The 16,129-nt window shown below is 37.6% G+C and overlaps 1 non-coding gene across 1 annotated transcript; it reads right to left on the reverse strand.

The window, feature by feature from the left end:
• Positions 1–990: 990 nt before the first annotated feature.
• LOC148544881 (small nucleolar RNA R71) lies at positions 991–1,098 on the reverse strand. The gene has a single exon (XR_015901746.1). It is a non-coding gene; the product is annotated as a small nucleolar RNA R71 (small nucleolar RNA).
• Between the last annotated feature and the right edge of the window lie 15,031 nt (positions 1,099–16,129).

Below are 16,129 nucleotides of genomic sequence, written 5' to 3' on the forward strand. Positions count from 1 at the left end.
TGATTTTTAAATCTTTTTCAATTAATCTCATCTTTTTGTTTGATTCTTATCTTTTTCAAAACTACCTAACTAATTTTCTCTCTCTAATTTTCGAAAACTCCTCACCCTTTTTTTCAAAATTCTTTTTAATTAACTAATTGTTTTAAATTTTAATTTTAATTTTATTTCTCTTTTTAATTTTCAAATTCTAACTAATATTTGAAATAAAAACAAAAATATTTTCCTTTTATTTTAAATTAAATTCAAATTCTCTCCCCCTCTCATATCTCCTTCTATTTATTTATCTACTAACACTTCTCTCCCACCCAAAATTCGAACCCCATCTTTTTCTCTGTGTTCGAATTTTTCTCTTTCCTTCTTCTATTCTTCTCTTCTTATACTCACATAAGGAATCTCTATACTGTGACATAGAGGATTCCATATTTTTTTTTCTGTTCTCTTCTTTTTCATATGAGCAGGAACAAGGATAAGAATATTCTTGTTGAAGCTGATCCTGAACCTGAAAGGACTCTGAAGAGGAAGCTAAGGGAAGCTAAAGCACAACTCTCTGGAGAGAACCTGACAGAAATTTTTGAAAAAGAGGGAGACATGGCCGAACCTAATAACAATGGTGGAGATGCAAGGAAGATGCTTGGTGACTTTATTGCACCCTCTTCTAACTTCTATGGAAGAAGCATCTCACTTCCTGCAATTGGAGCAAACAATTTTGAGCTTAAGCCTCAATTGGTTTCTCTAATGCAGCAGAATTGCAAGTTTCATGGACTTCCAATGGAAGATCCTCATCAGTTTTTAGCTGAATTCTTGCAAATCTGTGACACTGTCAAGACCAATGGAGTTGATCTCGAGGTCTACAGGCTTATGCTTTTCCCTTTTGCTATAAGAGACAGAGCTAGAACATAGTTGGATTCACAACCTAAGGATAGCCTGAACTCTTGGGATAAGCTGGTCAGTGCTTTTCTGGCCAAATTCTTTCCACCTCAAAAGATGAGCAAGCTTAGAGTGGAAATCCAAAGCTTCAGACAGAAGGAAGGAGAATCCCTCTATGAAACTTGGGAAAGATATAAGCAACTGATCAAAAGGTGTCCTACTGACATGCTTCTAGAATGGAGCATCATATGTATATTCTATGATGGTCTGTCTGAGTTGTCAAAAATGTCATTGGACCATTCTGCAGGAGGATTCTTCATCTGAAAATCCCTGCAGAAGCTCAGGAACTCATTGAAATGGTTGCAAATAACCAGTTCATGTACACCTCTAAGAGGAATCCTGTGAACAATGGGACACCTCAGAAGAAGGGAGTTCTTGAAATTGATACCCTGAATGCCATATTGGCTCAGAACAAAATATTGACTCAGCAAGTCAATATGATTTCTCAGAGTCTAAATGGATTGCAAGCTGCATCCAACAGTACTAAAGAAGCATCTTCTGAAGAAGAAGCTTATGATCCTGAGAATCCTGTAATGGCAGAGGTGAATTACATGGGAGAACCCTATGAAAACACCTATAATCTTTCTTGGAGAAATCATCCAAATTTCTCATGGAAGGACCAACAGAAGCCTCAACAAAGCTTCAATAATAATGGGGGAAGAAATAGGTTTAGCAATAGCAAGCCTTTTCCATCATCTTCTCAGCAACAAACAGAGAATTCTGAACAGAGCCATTTTGGCCTGGCAACCATAGTCTCTGATCTATCCAAGACCACACTAAGTTTCATGAATGAAACAAGCTCCTCCATTAGAAATTTGGAGGCACGGGTGGATCAGCTGAGTAAGAAGATTACTGAAACTCCTCCCAGTACTCTCCCAAGCAATACAGAAGAAAACCCCAAGAGAGAGTGCAAGGCCATAACCATGACCAATATGGCCGAACCTAGAGAGAGTGAGGAGGACGTAAGTCCCAGTGAGAAAAGCCTCATGGGACGTCCTCTGGACAGAAAGAAATTTCCCTTTGAGGAACAAAAAGAATCTGAGGCTCAAACAGAGACCATAGAGATTCCATTGAACTTCCTTCTGCCATTCATGAGCTCTGATGAATATTCTTCCTCTAAAGAGGATGAAGACATCACTGAAGAGCAAGCTGCTAAGTATCTAGGAGCAATCATGAAGTTGAATGCCAAGTTATTTGGAAATGAGACTTTGGAGGATGAACCCCCCTTGTTCACCAAGGAACTGAGTGCATTAATGAGGCAGACATTACCTCAGAAGAAACCAGATCCCGAAAAATTCTTTATACTTTGTACCATAGGCACCATGACCTTTGAGAAGGCTCTGTGTGACCTGGGGTCAGGGATAAACCTCATGCCACTCTCTGTAATGGAGAAACTGGGAATCTTTAAGGTACAAGCTGTAAGAATCTCACTAGAGATGGCAGACAAATCAATGAAACAGGCTTATGGACTAGTAGAGGATGTGCTAGTAAAGGTTGAAGGCATTTACATCCCTGCTGATTTCATAATCCTAGACACTGGAAAGGATGAGGATGAATCCATCATCCTTGGTAGACCCTTCCTAGTCACAACAAACGCTGTGATTGATGTTGACAGAGGAGATTTGGTCCTTCAGTTGAATGAGGACTACCATGTATTTAAGACTCAAGGGTCTCCTTCTATAACCATGGAGAGGAAGCATGACAAGCTTCTCTCAATACAGAGTCAAACAAAACCCCCCACATTCAAACTCTAAGTTTGGTGTTGGGAGGCCACAACCAAACTCCAAGTTTGGTGTTGAGAGGCCCCAACCCTGCTCTGATTATCTGTGAGGCTCCATGAGAGCTCACTGTCAAGCTATTGAGATTAAAGAAATGCTTGTTGGGAGGCAACCCAATGCTATTTAATTATATCTATTTATTTTCCATTGCTACTTTATGTTTTCTTTAGGTTGATGATCATGTGAAGTCACAAAAACAACTGAAAAATCAAAAATAGAATAAAAAACAGAATGAAAAATAGCTCACCCTGGAGGAAGAGCTTACTGGCGTTTAAACGCCAGTAAGAATAGCAGAATGGGCATTAAACGTCCAGTCTGGCACCATTCTGGGTATTTAACACCAGAAAAAGGCACCAGACTGGCGTTTAACGCCAGAACAGAGCATCTAATTGGCGTTTAACTCCAAGAATGGGAGAAAAGCTGGCGTTAAACGCCAGAAACAAGCAGCAACGTGGCGTTTAACGCCAGAAGTGCACTCTAAGGGCGTTTTGCATGCCTAAATGGAGCAGGGATGTTAAGTCCTTGACCCCTCAGGATCTGTGGACCCCACAGGATCTCCACCTACCCCACCTCTTCTTCTCTCCTCTTCACACCCTTTCATAACACTCTTCACCACTCACATCCATCCACCCTTCCCCAAAAACCCCCACCTACCTCCAAATTCAAAATCCTTTTCCTCCCAAACCTAACCCTAATACACGAAACCTAACCCTTCCCCCACCCATATATAAACCCCTCAACACTACCTCATTTTCACATATTACAAACACTTCTTTCCCCCTTGGCCGAATACACTATTCCCCTCCATCTCCTCCATTTTCTTCTTCTTCTACTATTTTTCTTCTTCTTTTGCTCGAGGACGAGCAAGCATTTTAAGTTTGGTGTGGCAAAAGCATTGCTTTTTGTTTTTCCATAACCATTAATGGCACCTAAGGCCAGAGAAACCTCAAGAAAGAGGAAAGGGAAGGCAATTGCTTCCACCTCTGAGTCATGGAAGATGGAGAGATTCATCTCAAAGGTCCATCAAGACCACTTTTATGAAGTTGTGACCAAGAAAAAGGTGATCCCTGAGGTCCCTTTTAAGCTCAAAAAGGGCGAATATTCAGAGATCCGACAAGAGATTAGAAGAAGAGGATGGGAAGTACTCTCCAATCCTATTCAATAAGTCGGAATCCTAATGGTTCAAGAGTTCTATACAAACGCATGGATCACTAGGAACCATGATCAAAGTATGAACCCGAATCCAAAGAATTGGCTTACAATGGTTCGGGGGAAATACTTAGATTTCAGTCCGGAGAATGTAAGGTTGGCGTTCAACTTGCCAATGATGCAAGAAAATGCACACCCCTAAGGTTGGACCAAGTCTTCATGGACATATGTGTGGAAGGAGCTCAATGGAAAGTTGACTCCAGAAGCAATCCGGTTCAATTGAGAAGATGATACCTTAAGCCTATAGCTAGAGGATGGTTGGAGTTCATCCAACGCTCTATCATTCCTACTAGCAACCGATCCGAAGTAACTGTTGATTGGGCCATCATGATCCATAGTATCATGATTGGGGAGGAAGTGGAAGTTCATGAGATTATACCTCAAGAACTCTACAAGGTGGCTGACAAGTCCTCCACTTTAGCAAGGTTAGCCTCTCCTCACCTCATTTGTCACCTCTGCAATTCAGATGGAATTGACATAGAGGGAGACATCCTCATTGATGAGGACAAGCCCATCACTAAGAAAAGGATAGAGCAAACAAGAGAGCCCACTCATGGACCTCAACAAGAGCATGAGGAAATTCCTCATCATGAAATCCCTGAGATGCCTCAAGGGATGCACTTTCCTCCACAAAACTATTAGGAGTAAATCAACACCTCCCTAGGAGAATTAAGTTCCAACATGGGACAATTAAGGATGGAGCACCAAGAGCACTCCATCATTCTCCATGAGATTAGAGAAGATCAAAGAGCTATGAGGGAGGAGCAACAAAGGCAAGGAAGAGACATAGAGGAGCTCAAGAACACTATTGGTTCTTCAAGAGGAAGAAGATGCCACCCTCACTAAGGTAAACCCGTTCCTTAATCTCCTTGTCTAGTTAATTTTTTATGTTTTCGTTCTCTATGCTTTATTTTTATTTATGTTTGTGTCTTATTACATGATCATTAGTGTCTAGTGTCTATGCCTTAAAGCTATGAATGTCCTATGAATCCATCACCTTTCTTAAATGAAAAATATTCTAAAAACAAAAGAACAAGAAGTACATGATTTTGAATTCATCCTTGAGCTAAAGTTTAATTATTTTGTTGTGGTGGCAACACTTTTTGTTTTCTGAATGAATGCTTGAACAGTGCATATTTTTTGAATTTGTTGTTTATGAATGTTAAATTTGCTGGCTCTTGAAATAATGATGAAAAGGAGAAAGGTTATTGATAATCTGAAAAATCATAAAATTGATTCTTGAAGCAAGAAAAAGCAGTGAATACAAAAGCTTGCAGAAAAAAAAAAGAGAGAAAAAAAAAAGAAAAAGCAAGCAGAAAAAGCCAATAGCTCTTTAAACCAAAAGGCAAGAGCAAAAAGTCAATAACCCTTTAAACCAAAAGGTAAGGGTAAAAAGGATCCAAGGCTTTGAGCATCAGTGGATAGGAGGGCCCAAAGGAATAAAATCCTGGCCTAAGCGGCTAAACCAAGCTGTCACTAACCATGTGCTTGTGGCGTGAAGGTGTCAAGTGAAAAGCTTGAGACTGAGCGGTTAAAGTCGAGGTCCAAAGTAAAAAAAGAGTGTGCTTAAGAACCCTGGGCACCTCTAATTGGGGACTTTAGCAAAGCTGAGTCACAATCTGAAAAGGTTCACCCAATTATGTGTCTGTGGCATTTATGTATCTGATGGTAATACTGGAAAATAAAGTGCTTACGGCCACGGCCAAGACTCATAAAGTAGATGTGTTCAAGAATTAACATACTGAACTAGGAGAATCAATAACACTATCTAAATTCTAAGTTCTTATAGATGCCAATCATTCTAAACTTCAAAGGATAAAGTGAGATGCCAAAACTGTTCAGAGGCAAAAAGCTACTAACCCCGCTCATCTAAATTGGAGCTAAGTTTCATTGATATTTTGGAATTTATAGTATATTCTCTTCTTTTTGTCTTATTTGATTTTTAGTTTCTTGGGGACAAGCAACAATTTAAGTTTGGTGTTGTGATGAGCGGATAATTTATACGCTTTTTGGCATTGTTTTTACATAGTTTTTAGTATGATTTAGTTAGTTTTTAGTATATTTTTATTAGTTTTTAAATAAAAATCACATTTCTAGACTTCACTGTGAGTTTGTGTGTTTTTCTGTGATTTCAGGTAATTTCTGACTGAAATTGAGGGACTTGAGCAAAAATCTGATTCAGAGGCTGAAGAAAGACTGCACATGCTGTTGGATTCTGACCTCCCTGCACTCAAAATGGATTTTATGGAGCTACAGAAACCCAATTGGTGCGCTATTAAATGCGTTGAAAAGTAGACATCCAGGGCTTTCCAAAAATATATAATAGTCCATACTTTTCCTGAGTTTTGATGACGCAAATTGGCGTTCAAACACCAACTTCCTGCCCTATTCTGGAGTTAAACGCCAGAAACAGGCTACAACCTGGCGTTTAACTCCAAAAAGAGTCTCTACACATGAAAGCTCAATGCTCAGCCCAAGCACACACCAAGTGGGCCCGAAAGTGGATTTCTGCATCATTTACTCATCTTATGTAACCCTAGCTACTAGTTTAGTATAAAAACTACTTTTAGTGATTTATTTCACATCTTTTGAATAATTTTATGTTCAGAGATCACGTTTAGGGGGCTGGCCATTCGGCCATCCCTTGACCACTTTCACTTATGTATTTTTCAATGGTGGAGTTTCTACACCCCATAGATTAAGGTGTGGAGCTCTGCTGTTCCTCATGAATTAATCCAAAGTACTATTGTTTTTCTATTCAATTCAAGCTTATTCTTATTCCAAGATATTTACTCGTACTTCAACCTAATGAATGTGATGATCCGTGACACTCATCATCATTCTCGCCTATGAACGCGTGCCTAACAACCACTTCCGTTCTATATGCAATAGCTTGAGCATTTATCTCTTGGGCTCCTGGTTCAGATCAGAGTCTTCGTGGTATAAGCTAGAATTATTGGTGGCCATTCTTGAGATCCGAAAAGTCTAAACCTTGTCTGTGGTATTCCGAGTAGGATCCGGGATAGGATGACTGTGATGAGCTTCAAACTCACGAGTGCTGGGCGTAGTGACAGACGCAAAAGAATCAACGGATCCTATTCCAACATGAGTGAGAACCGACAGATGATTAGCCGTGCGATGACAGCGTATTTGGACCATTTTCACTAAGAGGATGGGAGGTAGCCATTGACGACGGTGATGCCCAACATACAGCTTGCCATGGAAAGGAGTATGAATGATTGGATGAAGGCAGTAGGAAAGCAGAGATTCAGAAGGAACAAAGCATCTCCATACGCTTATCTGAAATTCTTACCAATGAATTGCATAAGTATTTCTATCTTATTTTATATTTTATTTATATTTTAATTATAAAAATCCCATAACCATTTGAATCTGCCTGACTGAGATTTACAAGGATGACCATAGCTTGCTTCAAGCCGACAATCTCCGTGGGATCGACCCTTACTCACGTAAGTTTTATTACTTGGACGACCCAGTGCACTTGCTGGTTAGTTGTACGAAATTGTGAGGAAGAATTGAGATTATGATAGTGCGTACCAAGTTTTTGGCGCCATTGAGATGACAATTTCATGCACCAAACTTGATTCATGATCATCACCACTAAGGAAACTTACTTCTTGCTCTATTCTTTCCAATTCTTCATTGGGAACATGCCTTGGAGGTTGTGCACTATCCTCCTCAACAACAATTTCAAGCTTTTTGGAGGAATTCTCTACAACTCTAGATTCCCATGGAGGTTTAGTATCTCCTAAATCTTCAACCACTTCTTCCTCTTTAACAATTATAGCTTTCTCCAATTGTTCTAATACAAAATCTCACTCCTTGTTCTCCACCGTAATTTCTAATATCTCCTTTATGCTCCGCTCTTCATTAGATTCTCCACATGTAACCATGGGAGGGCTTTGAGTGTCTAAGCTTAGGGCGACTAAAGTAGTTACTACCCCTTGGATAGTAGTATAAATCTCCCTTTGCTCTTGGAGGCATAAAATGAGAATGTCATTTATTGATGTTTGAGGTGGATAGGAGGGTTCTTCATGTGGGAGAAAGGGTTCACAATAGGAAGGTGGTTCATATTCGTAAGCATATGGAGATGATGTATATGGAGATGGTTCTTGTGAGTAATTGTGTTAGAATTGTGGTGGCTCTAAGGATTTTCTTTCATAATGGTCACAAGGATGAGGTAAAGAAGGTTGGTTGTATGATGGATATGGGTTATAGGATGGTGTTTGGTAAAATGGGGCTTGTGAGTATAGTAGTTCAAAACTATGTTGAGGAGTGGTTTACTAGGCATATGATCATTGTGGTTGATAACCACAAGGAGGTCCACCATATCCATTAGATGGGTATGCATCATGGAATGGTTCATGCTCATAGTATGTTGGAGGAGGTTGTTGCCAAAAGGGTTGATCATAAGCATACGGCTCCTCCCACCTTTGATTCTCCCATCCTTGATTCAAGCCTTCATTGTAGTCCTCATTTCCTACAACATAATTGTAACCACACTAATAGCCAAAATGGTGAGAATTCATGGTGACAAGAGAAATCAAAAACAAAAGCCAATAAGAACAAAGAAAACAAACTTCTACAACTATAAAAAACTAGCAAACAAACCAAAAATCAAGCTATTCACAATATCAACATATATACAATAACCAACAATAAGAACACATTGCAATTCCCCAGTAACGGCACCAAAAACTTGATGTGAGGGAATCGTCAGTTAGGAATTTTCACAAAAATAATCCTGTTGCAAGTATCGATCCAAACCGACAAACAACCCTCAATCAAAGTTTAATTTGTTTGTCACTTAAGTCAAACCTAATAAAAATGAGAGTATTTAAACCTCGGGTCATGTCTCAAGAAATTACAGGGAAGTGTGCATATTATTGGTTATGAGAAAGGTATTTTTGGGGTTTTAAAATAAGAGACAAGAAATATAAATAACAATAGAGTAAAGCTACAACTAAGAAAGGTCTTGGCAAGAGGTGAGTATTGGAATTCCTATCCTTATTATCATCCTCAATTGTGATGGTAATTGTCTTTTGCTCTCACTTAGTTAACCTCTAACAATTGAAGGAAAGTCAAGTGAGCAAAATTGACTCTAACAATCAAAGATTAGCTTTAGTAGAATTCAAGCCAACTAGAAATCCTCAATCACCAATCAACAAAAGAATTTGACAATTCAAGAGTCTCCAATTACTCAACCCAAACCAAGAATACAAAAATCCACTCTAAAATCCAACTAAACATTTTATCAAACACTTGGAAGGCATAAAAGGAAAGCATACTAAAAGTGCAAGAATATAAAATATATGGCTACCAAATGCAAGAAAACAATAATAACAACTAAATTAAGCAACAATAAACAAAGAAAACATCAAATTGCATTAAATGAAAATTGAAATTAACAAGAGTTCATGAACATAAAAGCAACAAAATAAAGAAAATAGCAAATAAAACTAAAAGAATAAGGATGTAAGAACAATAAATTGCAATGAAACTAAATAAAAGCAACAATTAAAATCTAAACCTAAGAGAAATTAACGTAAATCTACCCTAGTTCTAGAGAGAACAGAGAGCTTCACTCTCTAGAATTCTAACCTAAAACATGGTAAAAACTAACTATGATTACTTGGTTCATCCTGCTTCAATCCTTGGGTTCAATAGCATCAGAAATGAGTTCGATATGGGCTTGGTTGGGCTCAAAAATTGCCCCTAGCATGTTGCCTTTAATGAGGTCACATGCTGCTTGTCATGCGTGCGCGTCATATTACGATTTTCCCTCTCACGCGTACGCGTGAGCCTTGCGTACACGCGGCCTTGAATTCTCCAAATCCTTCAATCCAATCTTTACCTTATAGACCTGGAATCACTTAACAAACATATCAAGGCATCGAATAGAATTAAAATTAATTAAATTTAGTAATTTTAAGGGCTAAAAAGCATGTTTTCACTCTTAAGCACAATTTAGGAGAAATTCACAAAACCATGCTATTTTATTCAATAAATGTGAGAAAATTTGATAAAATCTACTAAATTCAACATAAGGTAAATCCTAAAAATGGAGTTTATCAAAGAGCAACACAAAGAACTAGAAGTTGAAAATAAAGCTTGATTCTTGCAAAAACTAATAAAAATTGAACAAAAAAACTAAGCTAAACTAAACTAATTAATCTAACTCTAATCTTAGGGAGAACTTTTTTAGAAATACTAAAAAAATATCACACTAAACTACAATAAACTCTCCCCGAATTGATTATTGAATTTTCTCTTTAAATCCTTGAATTTCTAATGCGTTGGGGCCTTTGAAGGCCCAAAAATCTTGTCCACGTGCTTTCTTAAGTAAGGCAAGTGTGTCTAAGAATGCACATGCACAATATGGTGCAATGGCATAATGCGTACGCACAAAATGGTGTGCACACACCAATTTGTCATTGACTTAGTGAAATTGGATATTTTAGAGTATTGATGCCTATGCCCAAAGTGGTGCCTATGCACTAGTGCACTTACAACTTTTTGTTCTTTATGCAATTTCCTCCAAATCCGTGCTTTCTCCTAACTTTTTTAGACCACCAACACCCATAATGTAAGACCCCAAATTTTTAAAAATTAAGATATGAGCTATTTGAGATTTGATCTTTGTTTTATGAAAGATAAGAAAAATATTTAGAACAAAAAACAGACACTTATCTTAAAGGTTTTGGCCCAAAATAGCGCCAACGTGTAACGGCCTAGCCTCGAAGAAACGGTGCTTTTTCGGGATCAAATAAATATTTTATGGAATTTTTAGGAATTTTAGTGCGTATAAGCACCTCTGCTGCACATGTGCTATGTCATCAAGCTGCTGAGTCAGCAGCTTGACTGCACCAGACACCTCTCCTGATCTATGTAAGCACCTCACGAAAAGTTGCATTTTGAGCCACTTCGAGTCTGAATTTCAAAATTCTGATTTCCGTAGTTAATCTCTATGTGATGAGCCGGTCTCGAATTTCAAGAGAAAAAATATATTATTATTTCTCCGCTGTGGTTAATGTTGATCTATGTTTAGTAATATAATTACTGAGCTTGAAATCTACCAGTAATGGATAATACTGGCATTCTTAGATGAACTTAGCAATGCTAATGCTTCATCATATATCTTTTATTCTCATGATTATCTTGTTACTAGTGTCATTTATACTAGTAAAGCTTATGTTTATCCTTTAGTAGTGTAATATAATGTATCTAGTTTTAGTAATTATCTTCTGAATGATATTTTATTATTAAACTCTGATGAGTCAGCACCCAGTGACACGTGGCTCTCCCAGAGTTAGCCACCACATGTTCTCTTTCTTGCTCTCCAAGCAAAGGTTTCTTAAGAAAAAAGTAAGAAACACTTGTATTCTAATACTTCTAACTTTAATAATTATCCTTTCTTGGGATATTTTTACACCAAACTTTAGGATAATGCTTATCCTAACCCCACGGGTCCCTAGGCTCATCATTAACATCAACTTTTCTTCCAAACAAGCTAGAATTTTCGAAATTTCTTGAGAGAAAAATGGAAGAACTTCCACGAAAACTTTCATGAACACCTGAGCTTCTTTCTCCGTTCCTTCTCATACTAAAACCCTATTAAAAATCTAATCCAATCAAAGTGTTTGCCTCTTCCTCCTCTTCATTCCTATGTCAATTTTCATGGAGTAAATCAAGGTATGATGGCTGCTTCTCCTCCTTGAAGTTTCAGCCATGGTAGAAACTTAAGCTGATGATGGTTTCTTTATGGTTTCTCTTAGGATCTCTTGTTCAATCACCATAGGCTCTAAAAAAACGTGATTTCTAGCTGCCTTAAGGCAAAAAAGTGCTTTTGGAAGCTTGTTTTTGGTGCAACTCTTGGCAGCAGCAAAGGAGGTAAGATTTGGTAAATTAATCAACGATTGATTATGTTCTTGAAGTATGAAATTAGATCTTGTTGCTTGAGGCTTGATTTTGAGTGTTTGTGTGATGGTTTGATCATGAGATCTTGTTGTTTAATGCTTGAAAATCAAGTTTTTGATGTTTCTGAAGTTGTTGTTGTTGCTGCTGGAAAACGTGGCTTTCCAACCATGAAATTCATGATATTTGATGTGTATTTGATGGCTGAAATGTTGCTCTTTGGTTTGGTAAAACTTAGGTAAAAATCGGTTACCAAAAAGATTGAAAAACTAGCTGAAAATCAAGTGGAAATCTGATGAACTTTTGGAAAAATGTTTTGGGTTTTTAGAAGGATGTGAAAACATTTATTTTGATGATTTTGAGGTCAAAATGCAATTATTAAAAAGTTTGGGGTTGAAAGTTAATTAATAGAAAGTTGAGGAGCCAAAGTGCAAATATTAAAAGTTAAGGGGGTTAAAATACAATTTCCAAAAAGTTTGGGGTTCAAAATGCAATTTTTGAAAGTTGAATAAAATATTATTATTTTAATATTAAAATATTATAATATTGATAAAAAAGCAGTTTTTCCTAAAAGCCTCAGGAAGGCTGTGTTGAGTCCAGAATTTCTTAATTCTCTTTATTAAACACCTTAGAAAAGGTATAAGAGAAGGTATTGTGGTATGTCAAGTAATGAAAAAGGATTTAGAAACTTGCAAACATTTTAGAAAGGAAAAGAGTTAAAAGCTATATAGTTGTGTGTTTGACCTCACAGAATAAGCAGAGAGTTGTTATTCCTGTAGGCCGAAGTTCACCTACAGTGAATATCAAATGTGTATCTCAGGGTGTTGCTCCTGTAGGCCCAAGTTCACCTACAGAGAGTTGTGATTCCTGTAAGTCGAAGTTCACTTACAGGGACGCCATTTCTGTAAGCCGAAGTTCACTTACAGAGGTGCCATTTCCATAGGCCGAAGTTCACCTAGAAAAAGTTGTTGTATTGTGGTTAGACTATTCCTGTAAGCCGAAGTTCACTTACAAGAGTGCTATTTCTGTAGGCCGAAGTTCACCTACAGAGAATAAGCCATATCCAGGACTAGTTCCTAGGTAATGTCGGGCTGCAGGGTGTAAACCGACACGTGAGCTCATGGCCTGCATAGGACAGACATGCATCATACTTGGTTGTGCATTTCCTCTGTTATGATTGTTGTTTGAATATATGCTTTTCCTGTTTGTAATATACTCTTTGTGTCTGTGTTTTATTTTCTTGTTTTCTTTGTTGTGTTCTGCTTTCTGATTTCTTAATTTCTTTATTTATCTGTATCTTCTGTTTACTGCTTCACTGTATTCTGCTATTTGTCGGCTAAGCAATACAGAATTAATGAACTTAACTAAAAACCCGGCCTTGCTAAGAACTCACCAGTTCTTACCCCTTCTCTCTCCCTTCCCCCTTCAGATGGAAGCATGAGTACCCTACCGTAATTCGCTGATGAACGTTCATAAAGAGGACTCCGCTCTAAATAGTCTTCTAAGTCTAGGGTGAATCTCGCTCTTTATTTATATGTATACACTGTGGGACCAGCCAACGTTTGCACCCCGTTCGTATGCGAACTTTAACCTAAATTGTGTGTACGAGACTCCAGTTATGTGGCTACGTGATGAAGTACCAATGAGACGTCATATGACAACGTATAATCGTGCAGAGGAGTAGTAGATGATGCTCCACCTTTTGATAATGTTCCACCTGAATTGAGTCTTGAAGACTAGAACGTACTTTCCTTCGCTTTAGTAGTTTAGCGGTACTAAGTGAGTATAGAGTCTAGGCTAGCCTGGATAACAGCTTAAGGACTTCTTGAATAGGTCAGGGCCTGGGATGTTGTATATATATATATATATATATATAGTTATTATCTAGATATATCTAGGGGTGTTCTAACTAAAAGTCTATACTTAAATAAAGGCTGGATCACTGAATGTTGTTAACTGCTTGTGATGTATTTATGTGTGGTTGTTTATAACTGTTTTATTTATTATCTGATGTGAATTGATTATGAATGATTCCGTCTATTAATACAAATGTTTTCAAAAACAAAAAGTACCTTGCAAAATAACTACGCTTTTAACAACGAATCAGGCTCATATAGTAAATAATAGATAATAATTAGAAAGACAAGTTGGTAGCGCTCAGTTTTCGGTATGATCTAGACATACTGAAAATTGGGTCGTTACAATTTGGTATCAGAGCAGTTTGTTCCCAGTAAAGCATAGGGAATGGACTGACTATGCTTTACTGCATACTCTACTTGTGTGTCTCATGATGTTTGGGTATTGATGAATGGATTTTTAACGGTATAGAATTTCACTAATGGAATCTCGTTGTAAAGTATAGTTTCTAAACCGATCAATAATCCTTTCATACAAACATTTGTTTGTCACAAGTAACAAACCCCTAAAATTATAAACCGAAGTATTTAAACCTCAGGTCGTCTCTCAAAGGAATTGCAGGGTAGTGTTCTTGTTATTGGTTATGAGTTGTATATTTTGGGGGTTTAGATAAGAAACAAGAAAAGTAAATGGCAATGGAAATGTAAATGATAAAGCGGTCTTGGCAAGGTTTGGTGGTTAAGGATTTCTATCCCTATCACTAACCACAACATGAGAATTGGCAAGGATCAATCCCATTAAAACATCCTCTAACTAGTAGTAGAGGAAAGTCAAATGAGCTATATCAATCCAAGTCCATAAGTCCTAGTTCTCCGCCAAATCAATTAGTGAGAACTAGAGTCAATGGCTCCCAATCATCAATTACTTGGACATTAGTAACTCAAGAGTTCCTAAGTTACCATCCCAAGCCAAGAGCATAAAATTCTACCCTAACATCCTTCCAAACATTTCATCAAACACTTGGAAGGCACAAAAGGAAAACATGATAAAATCACAACAAGAATGAATTCTAACAACAATTATTACAAAGTATTAACAACAACAATCAAAAGAAACACAATTAATATGAATTACCTCAAATTGAATTGGAAGAAAATAGAAGGAACAAGAGTAGATCTACAACAAAGCATAGAAACAACATAAAGAAAATTACAACAAAAGAGTAGAAGAACGATGAATGTAACAACAAAGAATTGAGAAGTAGAAGAATATGAAAGCATGAATTAAAACCTAGATCTAAGATTATTGAACTAAGCCTAATCCTAATTCTAGAGAGAAGTGAGAGCTTCTCGCTCTAAAACTAAATAAAACTAATCCTAATATGTAAAAATGAGCAAAAGATGTGTGAATGATGCATTCCCCTTCAATCCTTGGTCCTTTTATGCATTTTGGCGCCAAAGTTGGTTGTAAACTGGGCCCCACAGCTCTCAGAAATCGCTGGTCACATTTTCTATTTAAAAATCACGTGCGGCCACCGACGCGTACACGTACAGCATGCGTGCGCGTCCCTTGAGGTTTTCGCGATCAACGCGTGCGCGTTTAGTGCGCATGCGCGTGGATGAATATTTCTAAATCTTTGGCTTTTTCATTATTTCACCACTTTGCATGCTTTCCTCTTCACTCCTTTGATCCATTCCTAGCCTTTTCTACCTGAAATCACTTAACAAACAAATCAAGGCATCTAGTGGAATCAAAGAAAGATTAAAATCATCAAATTAAAGGTCTAAAAGCATGTTTTCACATTTAAGCGCAAACTAAGGGAGAATCACAAAATCATGCTATTTCATTGGATAAATGTGAGAAAAAGTTGATAAAATACTCTAAATTCAACAAAAGATAAACCCTACAAATGGGGTTTATCAGGTATCTTTAAGATACATTTGGCATGAATGTCTGTGAGCGCTCATTTTGGGAATGTTCGTGCTTACCTTGAGATATTAACACTGATCACCTTAATGTCGATTGTTTGGTACAAACAAGACCTCAATGACTGTGAATAGGCATAGTTTAATCGAGTTCCGAATGAAAAATTCGTATGAGGCACAACAATTCTCATAGTTGTTATGATGTCCATGGCTATGGCTATGTGAGATTTGGATGCTGTAAGGAACGGACCGATTTCTTCGTTAGGATATCTTGAAGAAAATAGATCGCTTGAAGATGGATTCTTACACGTGGCTGAAATTTTGAGGGCAAAATTTTCTTTTAGGATGGTAGAATGTAACGGCCTAGCATCGAAGAAACGGCGCTTTTTCGGGATCAAACAGAATTTTTATGGAATTTTTAGGAATTTTAGTGCGTATAAGCACCTCTGCCGCACAGGTGTTGTGTCATCAAGCTGCTGAGTCAGCAGCTTGACTGCA

Source organism: Arachis ipaensis, chromosome B9 (assembly GCF_059453495.1).
Source record: "Arachis ipaensis isolate K30076 ecotype BB chromosome B9, ASM5945349v1, whole genome shotgun sequence".
In the NCBI taxonomy this organism is placed as follows: Eukaryota; Viridiplantae; Streptophyta; class Magnoliopsida; order Fabales; family Fabaceae; genus Arachis; species Arachis ipaensis.